The 14,490-nt window shown below is 40.2% G+C and overlaps 1 protein-coding gene across 1 annotated transcript in view; it reads right to left on the reverse strand.

Annotated features, from left to right (window-relative positions):
- SETD1B (SET domain containing 1B, histone lysine methyltransferase) overlaps positions 1 to 12,243 on the reverse strand; it is an 85,383-nt gene extending 73,140 nt beyond the window's left edge. The window contains exon 1 of the mRNA XM_067539596.1: positions 12,184 to 12,243. The gene's annotated coding sequence lies outside the window, so the exon portion shown is untranslated. The remainder of the gene's footprint in view (positions 1 to 12,183) is intronic.
- Positions 12,244 to 14,490: the final 2,247 nt, after the last annotated feature.

Raw genomic sequence — 14,490 nt, forward strand, 5'->3', positions numbered from 1 at the left:
GAAGTGGTCAGTTAATTTAAGCAACACTTAACTTTCCGGTGCTTGTTTTTTATTTTTAAACTAATATTAAACAGTAAGTGTTCAGCTATTTTAGCAAATGTTAACATTCCAATTACCATCTTCCCCTCTGCCAAAAAATGGTTTAAGGCTGAAGTTCTGTTCTTCACTTAACTAGTTGTACACAACTGTGATTATAGTTTCTAAATATTGGGTGATCTTATATCAAGGGTATAATTTTGTGTGTGTTTGCACAACTCTACACATCTGTGGAGTTAGTTGTTCAGTTCTAATACCTTTGTGTGCAAATAACCACTTTGCATCCTCTGTGTCCTCTGATGTTAGAACCTTAGAATCTATGAATTGCCCTAGTAAGTGTTAAATGGTAGATAAAAGTGTGCAGAGAGTTGCACATATATGCAAGTGAAAGCCTGGCTGATGGTGCACTGAAAACCTGGGCCCAGATGTGCTGCAGTAAGTACCATAAAGTGGGTTGGGACAGAGATTAGTGGCCTATTTTTCAGAAGTGCTGAGCACCTGCAACTCTCAGTGAATGGGGGGCTACCTGAAAATCACATCATATGTCTGAACTTGGAATTATCTTGCTTTTGTAAGGTTGCTAAATAATTATTTTAAATGTAGTATAAAAGTTGTTGAAGCAAGGTGAGCAGTTATACTCTCTAGAGTGGATGGTTTAGCAATGATAGCCTAGTGTTTCAGATCTGGTGCTTCTAGTATTGCATTTTAAATTCCAGAAAGGTCAACCCAGACTCTTTGAATTAGACTCAGTTTTACTACATGAGGATCTTTAGAGAGAGACCTTAAAAGCATATTTCTGCTCTCTGTGGTCACTAATGATTCCATGCTCCTCCTTAAAGGAACAGGATTTGTTCTTGTGCCAAATATCCCACTGTTTCATTGTTGAACAGCATGCTTTGTTCCAGTTGTCCAAGTGGTTGTCATCTCTACCCCAGTGGTGGCTGCATTTTTGTGACAGTGTTATATATGACGCACTCTGGGATGAAAGATGCTATAGATGCATTTATTTATATGATAACTTTTGTACTTACCCTGGTAAATGTTAATTTTGACTGGTTTTTAGTCTTCTGAATCTTTTATACTGAAGGTTCCTGTATCAGTTTTTTACAATAGTGAGTTAGAAACTAGTATGGTACTCCACTGTCTCCACAGGCAAATGCAGCAGTTCTCATGCTGCCCTGGACACTAGATTAATAGTTTAAGGACCGAAAGTATAATTGTGATCATCTAATCTGACTTCCTTCAGTTAATTCCTGCTTCAAATCCAATAGCTGTAGTTGATCTACAGTATATCTTTTTAGAAAAATATCTAGTCTTGATTTTAAAATTTCTAGTGATGGAGAATCCATCATAATCCTTGATAAATTGTTTCAATGGCTAATTACGCTCCTTTAAAAAAAATTATGCCTTATTTCTAGTCTGATTTTTGTTTGGCTTCAACTTCCAGTCATTGGATCCTGTTGTACCATTTGCTTTCTAGATGTAATAGTCAGATTATTTCTCATTTCTGTTCTGCATCTCAGTATTTATAGACTGATCAAATTCCCTCTTAACCTTCTTTGATAAACTAAATAGATTGAGCTCCTGGAGTCTCTCACTATAAGCCATGTTTACCAATCCTTTAATCAATCTCATGGCTCTTCTCTGAGCCTTCTCCAATTTTTCAACATCCCTCTTGAAATATACACGCATGGATTGCTCACAGTATTCCAGTAACAGTCACAGCAGTGCCAAATACAGAGTTAATATGACTTCTCTACGCGTACTCAATATTCCTATGTTTATAAATCCAAGGATCATATTAGCCCTCTTTGGCCACAGCATCACACTGCAAGCTCACGTTGAGCTGATTATCCACCCTGTGCCCTGAGTCTCTCTGAGTCACTGCTTCTTAGGATAGAGTCTCCCATCCTGTAGGCCAGCATTCTTTGCTCTTAGACTTTGTTTGGCCATAATAAAACACTTGCCCATATTAAAAATATTGTTTGCTTGAGCCTAGTTTACTAAGCAATCCAGATTGCTCTGTATCAGTCCTCTTCGTTATTTACCCACTACCCCAATCTTTGTCATCTGTATACTTTATCAATACTGATTTTGTATTTTCTTCGAGATCATTGATAAAAATATTTAAACAGAGGGTCAGGAACCGATCCCTGCAGGTTCCCACTAAGAACATTCTTCCTCAATGATTCCCTGTTTACAATTTATATTTTGAGACCTATCAGTTTCAGTTTTGAATCCATGTTGATTTTGTATCATTCTAGTTTCTTAATCAGAAGGTAGGGTGGAGTTAAGTCAAATGCCTTAAAGAAATCTACTACATCAATACTATTATCTTTATCACATAAATGTGTAATCTCATCAAAAGATTATATAAAATTTACGCTAGAACCTATAATAGCAAGAATGAGAATGTTGACCAGGGTAGACTATTCTTATTTATGCTTTTCGTGTGTGTGTGTGTGTGTGTGTGTGCGCGCGCGCGCGCGCGCACACGTGCGCCCGCCCCATACAATTTAACCTCTGCCTGAGTGAAGCTCTTTTAACAAGTGTGCACACAGAGTATGATAACTATAACTGGCTGATAGAGGTTTTAAAAAAAAGTGAACTAACAGCATTTTCTATCATCTTTCTCTTGTGATGACTTTCAAATTTGTTCTAACTAGTGCACTTTAAACTCCACCTGTGATATGAAATCAAGCTGAGTTCTTTTTCCCCCCTTATGTTATCACTGTTAATGATGATATCCCTGTTTTAATTTTTTTTGGACAGGATAGTTAGAGTACACCATCTGGTTTATCAAACCAAAAGGTTTTCAGTAGAACTAGCTAGGATATATGATCTGCCTAATGTGGCCTGGTCCACTATAGCCCTACTCTACTGCATAGCACAGCAGCTTACAGTTGCTAAGCAGCTGCAGATTCTTCTTTGCCTTAGCTACCAATCAGCTGTTTAGTGGAAGAAAGGCTACTTCCCTTTGATTGTTTAAGACGCGCGTAAGTAGTCTGAAAATGTGAGCAGTGGTCATGGCAAAACTGTTCCTTTTCTGGCTGGCTGGTAGGGCCCCTGGTAAAATGCTTGAGGATGAGAGATGAAGGGTTGCTTTGTGGAACAGAGGAAGGAGGTGCAGATGAAAGAGAGACCTTGATGGCAAGGGTGAGGGAGAATTAGCATGTGTGCACTATGTAGATTACAAAGAGAGCAGATCTTACACAGAGCAAGGGAACACAGTAAGGTGAAAAGAAATAGGAGAGAGGCCAAGAGCACAACTCAGAAGGGGAAGAAACAGGATAAAGTACAGCATACACAGAGAGGAGCAAGAAATAAGGCAGGGACTTAAAGGCCAACAAATGATGGGATAGAAAATATGGGGAGAGGAAAACCACTTAATTCACTTTTACCCTGCACCTTGTGTAGACACTTACCCAGTACAAAGTGGATATAAAACGCTACCCGGCCAGAATGGTACCGTGCATTTATGCACATTTCTTGCTTAATCCTACTTGCATTTTTAACCCTTGCCTTTTACATTAATTTATTATAGCCCTTGCTTCTTATTTAGAATTGACCTTCATGTTCCGTTTTTTAATTAAATAACGGTAGTCATGCTTCTATCATTATTCTAATATATGTTCTTAAAATTAATGTTAGCCCTTTAATTTTTTAATGTATTTTTGACCCAGCCTGTTTCCAAAAATTTTTAACTTGAAGACTACTTTCAGATTGCAGGACAGCTCTACTCCCCCAACTCAAGTAAGCTCTTGCCATGCCTCCAGAGAGCCACTGCCTGCCCACTTTCTCCACTCCCTCCTGAGAGGAGTCAGTGATGACAACCAGAGTTCATTTTACTTCCCAACACCTTCCCTGCTGGTGAAGTCCTTCCTTTTCTCTCAGTGCAACTCCTCTGTCAACAGATAAATTGTATGTTGAGGTAAAACTAGTAGATATCAGGGGGGGAGCAGGTTCCTGGGGACAGTGAAAGTATTGCCTATGCTCCTGTTCCAGGCCAGTCCTGGGGACACTGTAAACCAGACTCATGAGGGTGTTGGGAGGTGCTATCAGGGATCACATATTGGACTGCAGGAGGGGGTTGGTGCCACAAAGGGCTGGGGACTCAGTCTGTAGCGCTAAAAAGTTATTCCTATCTGACAGCTGTTCAGTTATCCATGATAAATAAGTTGATGGTCTGAGTGCAGCTCCCCGTGTATAGTTTTCCACATCATAGATCAGCAGTGTAGCGTAGGTCTCTGGCACCCGGGGGCCAATACATATATTTGTGCCCCTGCCTGTTGGCAGCAGCGCCCCCATGGGGGTCTGCAGGCCCATTTCCCACTCTCCTCCTCTCCCCTGTTGTGGGGGGCGGTGGGAGTGGCGTACCAAGGGGGCCATACACCCAGGCATGGCCTGGGCAGGGGGGCGCTGGCTGGGTCCTCCTCAGAGACATCCCCACGGCTCCCTTGGTGCACCCAGCATGGGGGTGGAGAGGCTGGTCACAGACTGCTGGTCAGAGTTTTTGGCACTACACCTGGTTTGCGTGGCTGCTGGGGATGTGAACAGGGGCAGCTCCTCTGAGGAGGGCCCAGCCAGTGGGCCCCCCCCAGGCTGGCACCTGGGGGCATAGACCCCTCCTGCCCTTGGTATGCCACTGTCAGATACAATTTTCCACTTCATAAAAAACACCACTGCAGCTGGCATTTGTTGACAGAATTCAAGGACTGAATGAAGAGGCAGCTTGTACTGTCCTCTCTTCAAACCCTCCAGAGCAGGTTTGAGGGACATATTTTGGGGGAGTGTGGATGGAGGAGAAGCTTCCACAGCTACTGCCGATAATGTACCTTCTCAGTGGACAGTGCTCTTCAGGTTCTAGGGCTGCAAATACCACACCTTTTGCCAGTGCTAAATTCACTCAAGGCTGAGATTCTGAAAGTCATGTGGACGCATAAATACATCAGGTGGGCCTGATCTGGCCCACCTGTTTGACAACCCTGATTTAAGAGATACCAGGGGAAATAACCTGAAGAGGAGCAGTATGCATGCCCAATAAATAGCTGCTGTCTAGGTAGAAGACAATCTGTGGTTTATGAGCCAGATCTGTTCCAGCTACATAAGAGTTACTGAATGGTCCCTGCCTGGTTTTGCTGAGTAGGGCTTCTAGTATGGCTATCAGTTCCATTTTCCTGCCACAGCCAGTTGTCCAGTTTTCTTTTTTTAGCCCTTTGAACAGTATGGTAGCATTTGAATGGTTTATAGGCAAAATTTGCCTACTTTTTTTACACTGGGTTAGTGCATGAGCCACTTTGAGCCAAACTAAACAGGAACTCTGTTTCCAAGACATAGAAAAGCAGATAGGAAATTTCATTGTGAAAATAGCCTTTTTCCACATTACTAGTCTAGAAAAGTAATACAGTTCTAGCAGCTCTTTCCACTGAAGAGAATTGAACAGTCTGTTTCCTACTAGCCAAGTAACAATTTAATAATGTTGTGGTTTGGGCTAAAGCTTGTGTAAGCTGGTGGATGTAACAGCCACCTTTCATTCTAGGGAAGTGTAAAAAGCAATTGAGCTCCTTTATGGAGCCAGATAGCTGAAACAATAGGAGTACTTTCTAAACACAGTTACATGGTGGGGCTTGAGTAGAAGCTGAACCATATGGCCCAATGCTTTTCCCTGGGGACTGGTATAGCAAAGGCAGGGATTAGAGTGGTGACTGGTGAATCTGTGTGTCTGTGAGAGAAGCAGCAAGACATATCACAGTGATAGAAACTGACACAGAAGAAGCTGAAAGCCAAGGAGATAGCAGAATGAGCTCCAGGAGCATGGCCTTGAGAAAAAGCCAAGAGCTTTTGGGCTGAGTGCTAACAGAAAAAGGCTTAGAATTGTGAGCAAAGAAACTCTCTCGTTTGATTCCTACTGTGCTCAGGGAAACAGGACTTGGACCATTCTTTGTAAAGAAACAGGAATGCATTACAAAATAACCTCTCTCCATCCGTTTCTTCTCCGAACTGAAACAACTTGCAGAACTCTGAAAATTAGCTAACTTTTGGGACAAAAAAGTAAAAAAACAAAACACTTGTGCTGATAGTGCTTTGCACTTACATAGTGCCTTTTATGTAAGAATCTCAAAGTGCTTTACAAACATTAAAATTCACAGTAACCTATTTTAGTATTTGCAGTAACCTTTTAGTATGCATTTTACAGGTAGCACAGAAATTAAATTTAACCAAATTCACATAGGCCTAGTCTATACTTAAGTTATACCACTATAGTTTTTTCAGTCAAGGGTGTGGTGTTGGGGGAGAGGAGTGTTAACAGACATAGCTACACTGGTATAATTGCTAGTATATATCCACAAAACTGTACTTTTACTGGTCTAGCTTATTTCATTTGTGGGGGGTGGTTTTACTATACTGGTACAAAGCACAGTTTTGCTTTTATAGCTGCAGCTGGAGTGCTTTGTTGGAATAGTATCCTGATATTCCTATACCAGCAAGTGCTTAGTGCAGATGTAGCCTAGGAGGGTTTTACTGGTTTAGCTATACTGGTTGGTATAACTATCTTGGCAAAACCTTCCAATTCTAGACAAGGCCATAGAGAATCAGTGCTGATGCAGACAAAATATTTGACAGCGCCCCTCTGCAGAGATCACCGCCTACCATGCTGACCAATATTGTCTTGTTTACTTGTACTCCCCCATCTGTCTATATCCATTTGTTGTCTCTTGTCTTATACTTCGTTTGTAAGCTGCTTGGGACAGGGACTGTCTCTCTGTTGTGTTTGTCCAGCACCTTGCACAAAGGGGGCTCTGGCCCATGGCTAGGACTCGTGAGCATTATGATCATACAAGTAATAATCGTAGAGCTGGGAAACTCAGTAGTCCAGACTTCTGCTCCCCCACGCAAAACACTAGCTCACACTTCCTGTATGGCAGTTGTTAAAGATGTTAAATATAACACATTATCTTTACTAAACAGGCTTCCTCCCTAATATAAATGTGAAAATATAGCCTACCTTGGTGAAAAAACATTCCCTATAGTAATACAGAAACTAGTTTGCTTTGCCACTCATTGGCAGAAACCAAATCAACTTGTCATTTCTCTTGAACGTACAGGATTTGAGCGAAACATTAAGAAACGGTTAAGTTCTTAAGTGTTACTACATTGATGACTCAGTAATTAAGCAAGATATTCATATGTTCCACAATTAGATTTTTTTTTTTTTTAAGACAATACAAAAAAAAAATCTGTAAAGTGAAAATTGTAGTCCTGAAGCAGGGGCTTCAGGATTAAATTAGCAATTACAAATAAAACAAAGTTGAGCTATTTACTGGATCAGATATTTTTTTAATTGGAAGAGTATGAGTTCAACTATATGTATTTAGAAGTGATCATTATTACACAGAAGAAGAAAAGTCTGCCTCGGGACTGGGTGAAAAGCATTTTGAGGCAGCTTATTAAGTTTCTGTTTACTTTCTTAGTTCAACAATGATGAAATCTGGTGCTATCAGATTTCAATGGGGCTCTGCACTTAGACAAGGCTATGCCAGAGGGCATCACATTACAGGGTATTGGCATATATGGGAATTATAGGTTACATATCACACACCATGCTCAAACATATTTTAATGACATTATTAAAAAGTTGTGCCTGGATTTTTTTTAAATTACTATTTGGCACCTAATTTCTGAAATAGAATGCCTTGTTTCCTCTGCCTTGGCTTGATTCCTGCAACGTTTATAAGATGAATTTCAGATGCTCCAGAGTGGGACTTTCAGGTTGCTCATGTTAGTTTCAACCTAAATTCTCCATCCTGGGCCTTAAGAGTAAAGTGGATAAAAAAAGTTTCAGATTTTTTTAATTTAAAATTTGCTTTTATTTAATTTTTTTTTAATTAACATACTTAATTTAAATTAAGACAGTCTATGTGAAGGTCTACATTTACTGTAATCCATTAAAATAAATTAAAAATATGCTGCATCAATGGCCTCTCTGAATTTTAATAAATTAAAGGATGCTGCTTTTTTAATAGAATAAGGGGGAAACATCTAACTTTTGGGGTCAGTTCAAGCTTCATAAATGTCAATGTCCTGTATCGCATTAAGCATTAACTACTTTGTCTTTACAGTGGAGAGAATGCTGCTATTTACATTTTTCCAGATGTTTACTTATTTCAGTTTCTGTTGTACAGAAAAGATTGTCTGAATTACTTTTGTTTTCAGTTTAACTAGCATGTGGAGTATGTATTGTCCTGGTTAGTGCAACAAACAAAAACCAAATTTGGAGTATAGGCCATCAAACATGTTTTAATGGATATACCAACCAATGAGAATGAACCTTTTAGAAAAATTAAAAGTACAAATGCAAAACAAGATTAAATCAAGATTTAAATCAAGATTTCCTGCTCGCTGATTTGATTTTAAATCACTTAATAAATCAATCTACCCTGTTTGAGTGTATTTACCCTCTGAATTAAGGCAAGCCCTGCCAGCTTATTGCATGAAAGTCCAGGGTCATTCATACAACAGCAAAATGCATTATCTTACCAATCAAACCTACAAACTTTGAATTAAAGAGATAAAACTTATCACTTGTGTAGCTTTTTATTTTTTTAAACTTAATACTAATAACTAGTAGGTTGGTTTGTTGATGTATTTTAATTTAAGTGACTTCAGTACTGGTGCAAAGTACTGGATTGACAGCTCTTGACCCCCTGAGGTCTTATTGATCCACAGAAGAGAAATAATACTAGCAGTGGCATTACAAACTTTCCCCACCTGGTCCTAATCATTGCCTCAACCTTAACATGATGTGTTTTCACTACCTCCAGGGGGCAGAGAAGTCCAATTTTAAGGCCTCTTCAATCCTTGTTCTGTGCTGAAACTTTAATTAGTGCCAACTATGAGGAGTACACACACACACTCACTGAATACTGCTCTAAGACCACCAAACTTATCTCTCAATGTATAACCAAAACTATATAATGACTCCCAGTAGCTGAGTGTGGGCTAGATTTGAACTGGCAACCTATGGGCAAAGAACCAAATATCTTTTTAAAGCAAAAATCCACTCTTTATTGCCTTTTTATATTAATTAAAACAGAATTTTTAAATGCAACCCCGGCATCCCTTCCCTTGTTAGAAGGGTAATATACAAAATTTCTCCAATGGCTGTAATTGTTTTACTTTCAGCATTTCACAGTATCTACCCAACAAAAATATACTGATTTTTCTTCCCAAGTGACTAACAAAACAATTCAGGTGGATTGCTATGTAGTAATATAGGCTTAACTGTCTAACTTTAAATGCAGTTTGTAAAGTAGATAAAACATTTTAAAATAGACCAAGGACTAGAACACCTGGGTTCTATTTCCAGCTCTTCCACTTACATGCTGCCAGAGGCACACGTCCCTCTGCCTCTATTTTTTCTTTTTCCCTTTGTCTGTCTTGTTCATTTAGAGACTGTTAGCTCTTTGAGGAGGGATTCTCTCTCAAAATGTGTGTGTACTATGAACGGGCCCCTGTGAGGGGGGGCAGCGTGCAGGGTTCTCCCTCTGGGTCCTTCTCAGAGGGGGACCACCCCTCCCGGCTATTTCCTTCTGGGGAGCAGTCTCAAGCCCTTTTCCCAGGCAAGCAATCTTTTGCCCGGCCCACAGGCAGGACAGGCGGGCAAGCAGTCTAGCGCCCACTCTCTGGAGCAGTATGGAGGGTGAAGCTCTCTCAGAGCTGCTAGGGAAGGGGGGAGGGGGAACGCAGGCCCACCCATCTCCACTGCATCCCAGCCCAGGGCCCTCGCAGTGGCAAAAGGCATTTGCCACTGGGTCAGGACTCCTGCCACAACACGCCACCAGGGTTGCCCCAGACTCAGCCACGGTCTATGGCTGCCCCTGGGCTTCTTCCTCCCCAGACCCCCAGGTACCTGCCTCCTTCAGGTCACTGGGGTGTGGTAGTCCTACGAGGCCCTCCTCATCAACAGGTGGCAGCTCTGGAAACTCATGGGTTCCTCCACGAAGGGCAGGTCCTCCAGGCCACGGGTAGGACCGGTAGGTTCTCCGGGTCCCAGGCTCTGTACTGCTCAGGTCAGCCCTCTGCCAGCTCCCTGTTGGCGTGGGTCTCTAGCCAGGTTTTAGCTGGGAACCTCAGAAGAGAGGCATCCTTCTCCCTCAGCTGTCTCCACCTGACTGAGTGCTCAGGCTGGGGGGGTTTTAAAGGCCTGGCTCCGCCCCCCCCTGCTTCCAGTCAGGTGGTGTCCCTGGGGCTTCTGATGGCCTGAACCTGCCCACCTGCTTCTGGTCAGGGGTTTTCCTTCGGGGCTGTACCAGCCAGGGTGGGTCCGGCTCCCCCTCTGGGTCCTTCTCAGAGGGGGACCACCCCTCCGGGCTATAGTACCTAACAGAATGGGGGCCTGATCGCCATTGGAATTTCTAGACACTACTGAAATGCAAATAAATAATAATTAAAAGTAGCATAAGTGCAGGCACAAAAGTAGTTATAGCCCTTACAGCAGCTTCATGGTGGGGAGATGAGACCTAACTGGAGGTACTTCTCCCATTCCAACTCATCCTGGATCTAGAGCAAAAGGAGTTGCAAGCAACAGAGACCTTTGGAACATTCAAACACTGATGATGTCATCACACTATCTTTTCTCAGTTTTTAGTCTGGACAGTCTCTTCCCTGTGCTGATTGGCTGTGTGCTCCAACCCCTTCCCTCAATGGTCTTTCTATTTGCTTTGCTCCCTTCTCCCCTCTATCTCTCCCTTACTTCCTTTTTCTCAGTTGTCTCCTCTTCCTTTACTAGCTAATCCTTCCTAGTAAAACCCCACCCAAAAACAAATAAACTAACAACACTATGGAACTAACATATCATTTGCAAACCATCACATTGTTCTTATTGCTTCTGTTATGTTCCCTTTGTCTGTCTTGTCTATTTAAATTGTAAGATCTTCAAGGCAGAGACTCTCTCTTACTCTGTATGTACATTCTCTATTTCAATAGGATCTCTAGCCACTACAGTAATATAAATAATATAGTTGGAATATTTTGGGGAAAAAATAAGGTCCTGATGGTCCCAATCTTTCAAAGACTTATGCACATGCTTAACTTTAAACATCAGAGTAGTTTTATTGACTTCAGTGAAACTACTTGTTCTTATCTTTAGGCATGTGCATAAGTCTTTTGGAGACTAAAATTATGTGCTCATAAAAAGAAAAACTATTGGATATATACAATAATAGAAGTTTTAAAGGTTTATTCTAGAAATAAAAGTGAAGTTTGTCTTCTCACTTTGATTAAAGTATAAACTGATGACTATACAGCAGATGGCGTTGGTTGACTGTTACATCTTACCATAAATTATGTAAAAATGAAGTATCCACAAGTGCACCACCTTGCTTGTTAATCTTATTTAAGTCATACTTATTTATTAATGTACATCCACAGCGATACAGCTTTAAATGGCTGGAAACTTTAAGCATTAACATAGTTTTCAAAGTTCCTACAAATAGAAAAGCAGTATTTCTTAAAGGAAATATTTTAAGTATGTTAAATATATTTACTGTTCAAAAAACACCCATCTAAGTTCTTTTATATGGTATCCACCAACATGCTATCTGAAATCTTAATGTGAGTTTTTAAAATGTTTTCATGCTAGCAGCTAACTAATGAATCTTAGAAAGGAAGTGTGGTAAATGGAGATGAGGAGAAGTAAGGAAATCTTCAGAGGGAGAACACTGGCCAAATACGGATCAAAACCAAGTCATGTGTCAAGATTCTTGTTGATAGAATTCCAGCATGGTTTTCTTAGAAGTGTGGAGAATGTTGTTGGTTTTTATCCTGACAACTATGTGCCAAATCACAATGGACAGTTCCCCTTCACTAAGTAGACTACAGCATGGTTCTATGACACTGTCTTCAGGCCAAAAGTCCTTGTTCACCTTGGTTAAAGAACCCCACTTCTAATATTCATTTTTAAATATGGCTATATCTATCATCATTTTGCCTCCAGTGTAAACAGGGTCCAAATTTAATGTACAATCTGTTTCATTTGTATCTTGTAGTAAACATAAACCCCAAATATCCATTGATGAAGTGCTGAGCAGTGCAAACTTCACATATTCATGGTAACAAAAATGCAATATATACAAAACGTTTACATACCACCATCAGCAGATTCTTGATTTTGCCTGAGTCACTGCAAATCTTTATATGCTTAGTGCTTCACAGCCTGCAATGGATAGGACTTGAGCTGTAATGTACTGGTGTCAGACTTGTTATAGCTGCAATAAATAAATAAATAGGATGAACAGTCTTACAGGTTTTAAAAATCATATTTGCAATTTGTTAATAAAGAACTAGACCCTGCTTCCACTGAAGTGAGTAGCAAAATTTCCAATCAGGCTCAGGCTCATAATACAGGTGTGTGCATTTATTACATCTAGAAAAAATACTTTGCATTTGTATACTACTTTATATGTGCAAAGCATTGTACGAACATTAATTTAAAATAATGAATGTAACCAAAATACTGAACTGTTCAGTTTTTCGTATGTTAGGCTGAATATCTATTACTTTAAAATGCTATATCTATCTATCTATATAATGTTTAGAATAGACTAAATTGCTCTCTTGTATTATATTGTTGAGTCCTGAATCTAAAATGTTTCCCTTAACACAAAGTATAAAGGGGAAGTTTGGAGATGGCTTTTGTAAATAAACTAACAAACAAACTGTAATATTGAATTACAGTTATTAAATTAAAACCCCATGAATTACAGTAACTCATTAAATGGACATGAAGAAGCATATTTATGGGTTATAACATATCTATCTATTGGTTTTGAGATGAGAAGAAGGGGTAAAGGCCTAATCCAGCAAAGTGCTGAGCCATCTCTGTGCAGGGCTGAATGTGCTCAATCCCACTGAAATCCATACAAGTCGAGGTCTCTCACCAACTTGCAGGATCAGACCCTAAGAGCATATTTAGGTTGGAAGTGTTCATAAGGTTTTGTATTTTGACAGATGTATGTCCTCTAAATGCTCATGTTACATTTTCTCCAAAATAAAATGTTAACATCAGATAGGAACGAACTCAGCTGCTTATTATTTTTAAAGTTTGATTTTTAGAGCTTCAACCTGGGTATTTATATGGCCCCACCCACCACTGTAATATCTCCTCCTTTTTCTATTCAGTACTTTGTATATAAACCAGTGTCTTCCTTGAAACATCATTGACCACAAAGGCATGAGACAAGCCAATGGTAGTAAAAGTGTGTTTTGCATGCAGTCTCTAAGGCCATCTAGTGACACTGCGGTGCAGGAAGAAATGTCAGACCAAGTGCTACAGAACTCTCGTTTTTGCTGTATACAGACTAACACGGCTACCCCTCTGGAACTCTCCTGTGTGAATGGTAATTTAAAAAAACTAAGTCAAATTAGGGAATGATAAACTCAACAGTTCCACTGGTGGATTGTTTCCCTTTACAGAGCTAAGGAAAGTTTTAGAGGCAAGCCAGATTTCCTAAGGAATTTAGATTTGCATACTAAATGGGAGAAAAGTTGAGACTGTTCACGGAAGAGGGAACAGGTGGTTCATCTCTGCAAGGTATAGGACTTAGTCCCTACAGAGAAAGGGGACCAATTTTGATCTCAATTACCACATTGTAAATGCAGAGTAACTCCAGTGAAAATGCAAGATTAGGGCCATACTTGTCATCTTACCCCTTTGGTTCTTACCTTTAAACAGATGCTTTTTGTCTGTAAAATTAAGTCTTAGCATAAGTGTTTACAGGATGTTGGTCTGTGTAACTGAAATAAACAAAATAGTAGAGCTGAATTTGATGATAAGGTTAGCATTGTACCAATAAACTCTGAACAGAATTGATGTTTCCTAATTTAAGAATAGGGCACATAGGTACCATGGTGATAGATGTATTAGAAATGAATAGAAGTGAGCCACATTAATCTATGGTGAAATACTGAGGTAATCTGGAGCTTCAGCAAGGATTAATTTGATTCAGTATGTTACCTTAGTTGTCCTAACAGCTATTTTTTTCATCTATAATACCACATTGCCCACCCCCTGAAGAGGAGTACATACTTAGTCAGACATAAAGGTTTTTGGGTGCTTTAATTTCTGGAGAGAGTAAAATCATGTTGCTCCAGCAAGTATTTCCTGTGGTTCCAGAAACTATAAACAAATAAAATTCATGTTTAAAGCCCAGGGAAATGCCCCTGAGAACAGTCAGGAGGAGGGCAGGACATAGGAACAGCACAGTGGAGCTCCTGTAAAGGGATGGAGATCTGGCAGTGGGCATTTCAATCCACCAGGGACTTCTGAGAGTAAGAGGTACCTGTGTACAAGGCTGTCAGTTCACTGGAAGTTCCTGTATAAATGGGGTAGATCTCAGTGCAATGGGAGGGGTATGCATGAGGCTTCCAGATAGAAGGAAGTCCATACAGGGGGTG

Source organism: Emydura macquarii, unplaced genomic scaffold (assembly GCF_026122565.2).
Source record: "Emydura macquarii macquarii isolate MOO-44397 ecotype Brisbane River unplaced genomic scaffold, CSIRO-AGI_Emac_v2 contig_554, whole genome shotgun sequence".
NCBI classification, from domain to species: Eukaryota; Metazoa; Chordata; order Testudines; family Chelidae; genus Emydura; species Emydura macquarii.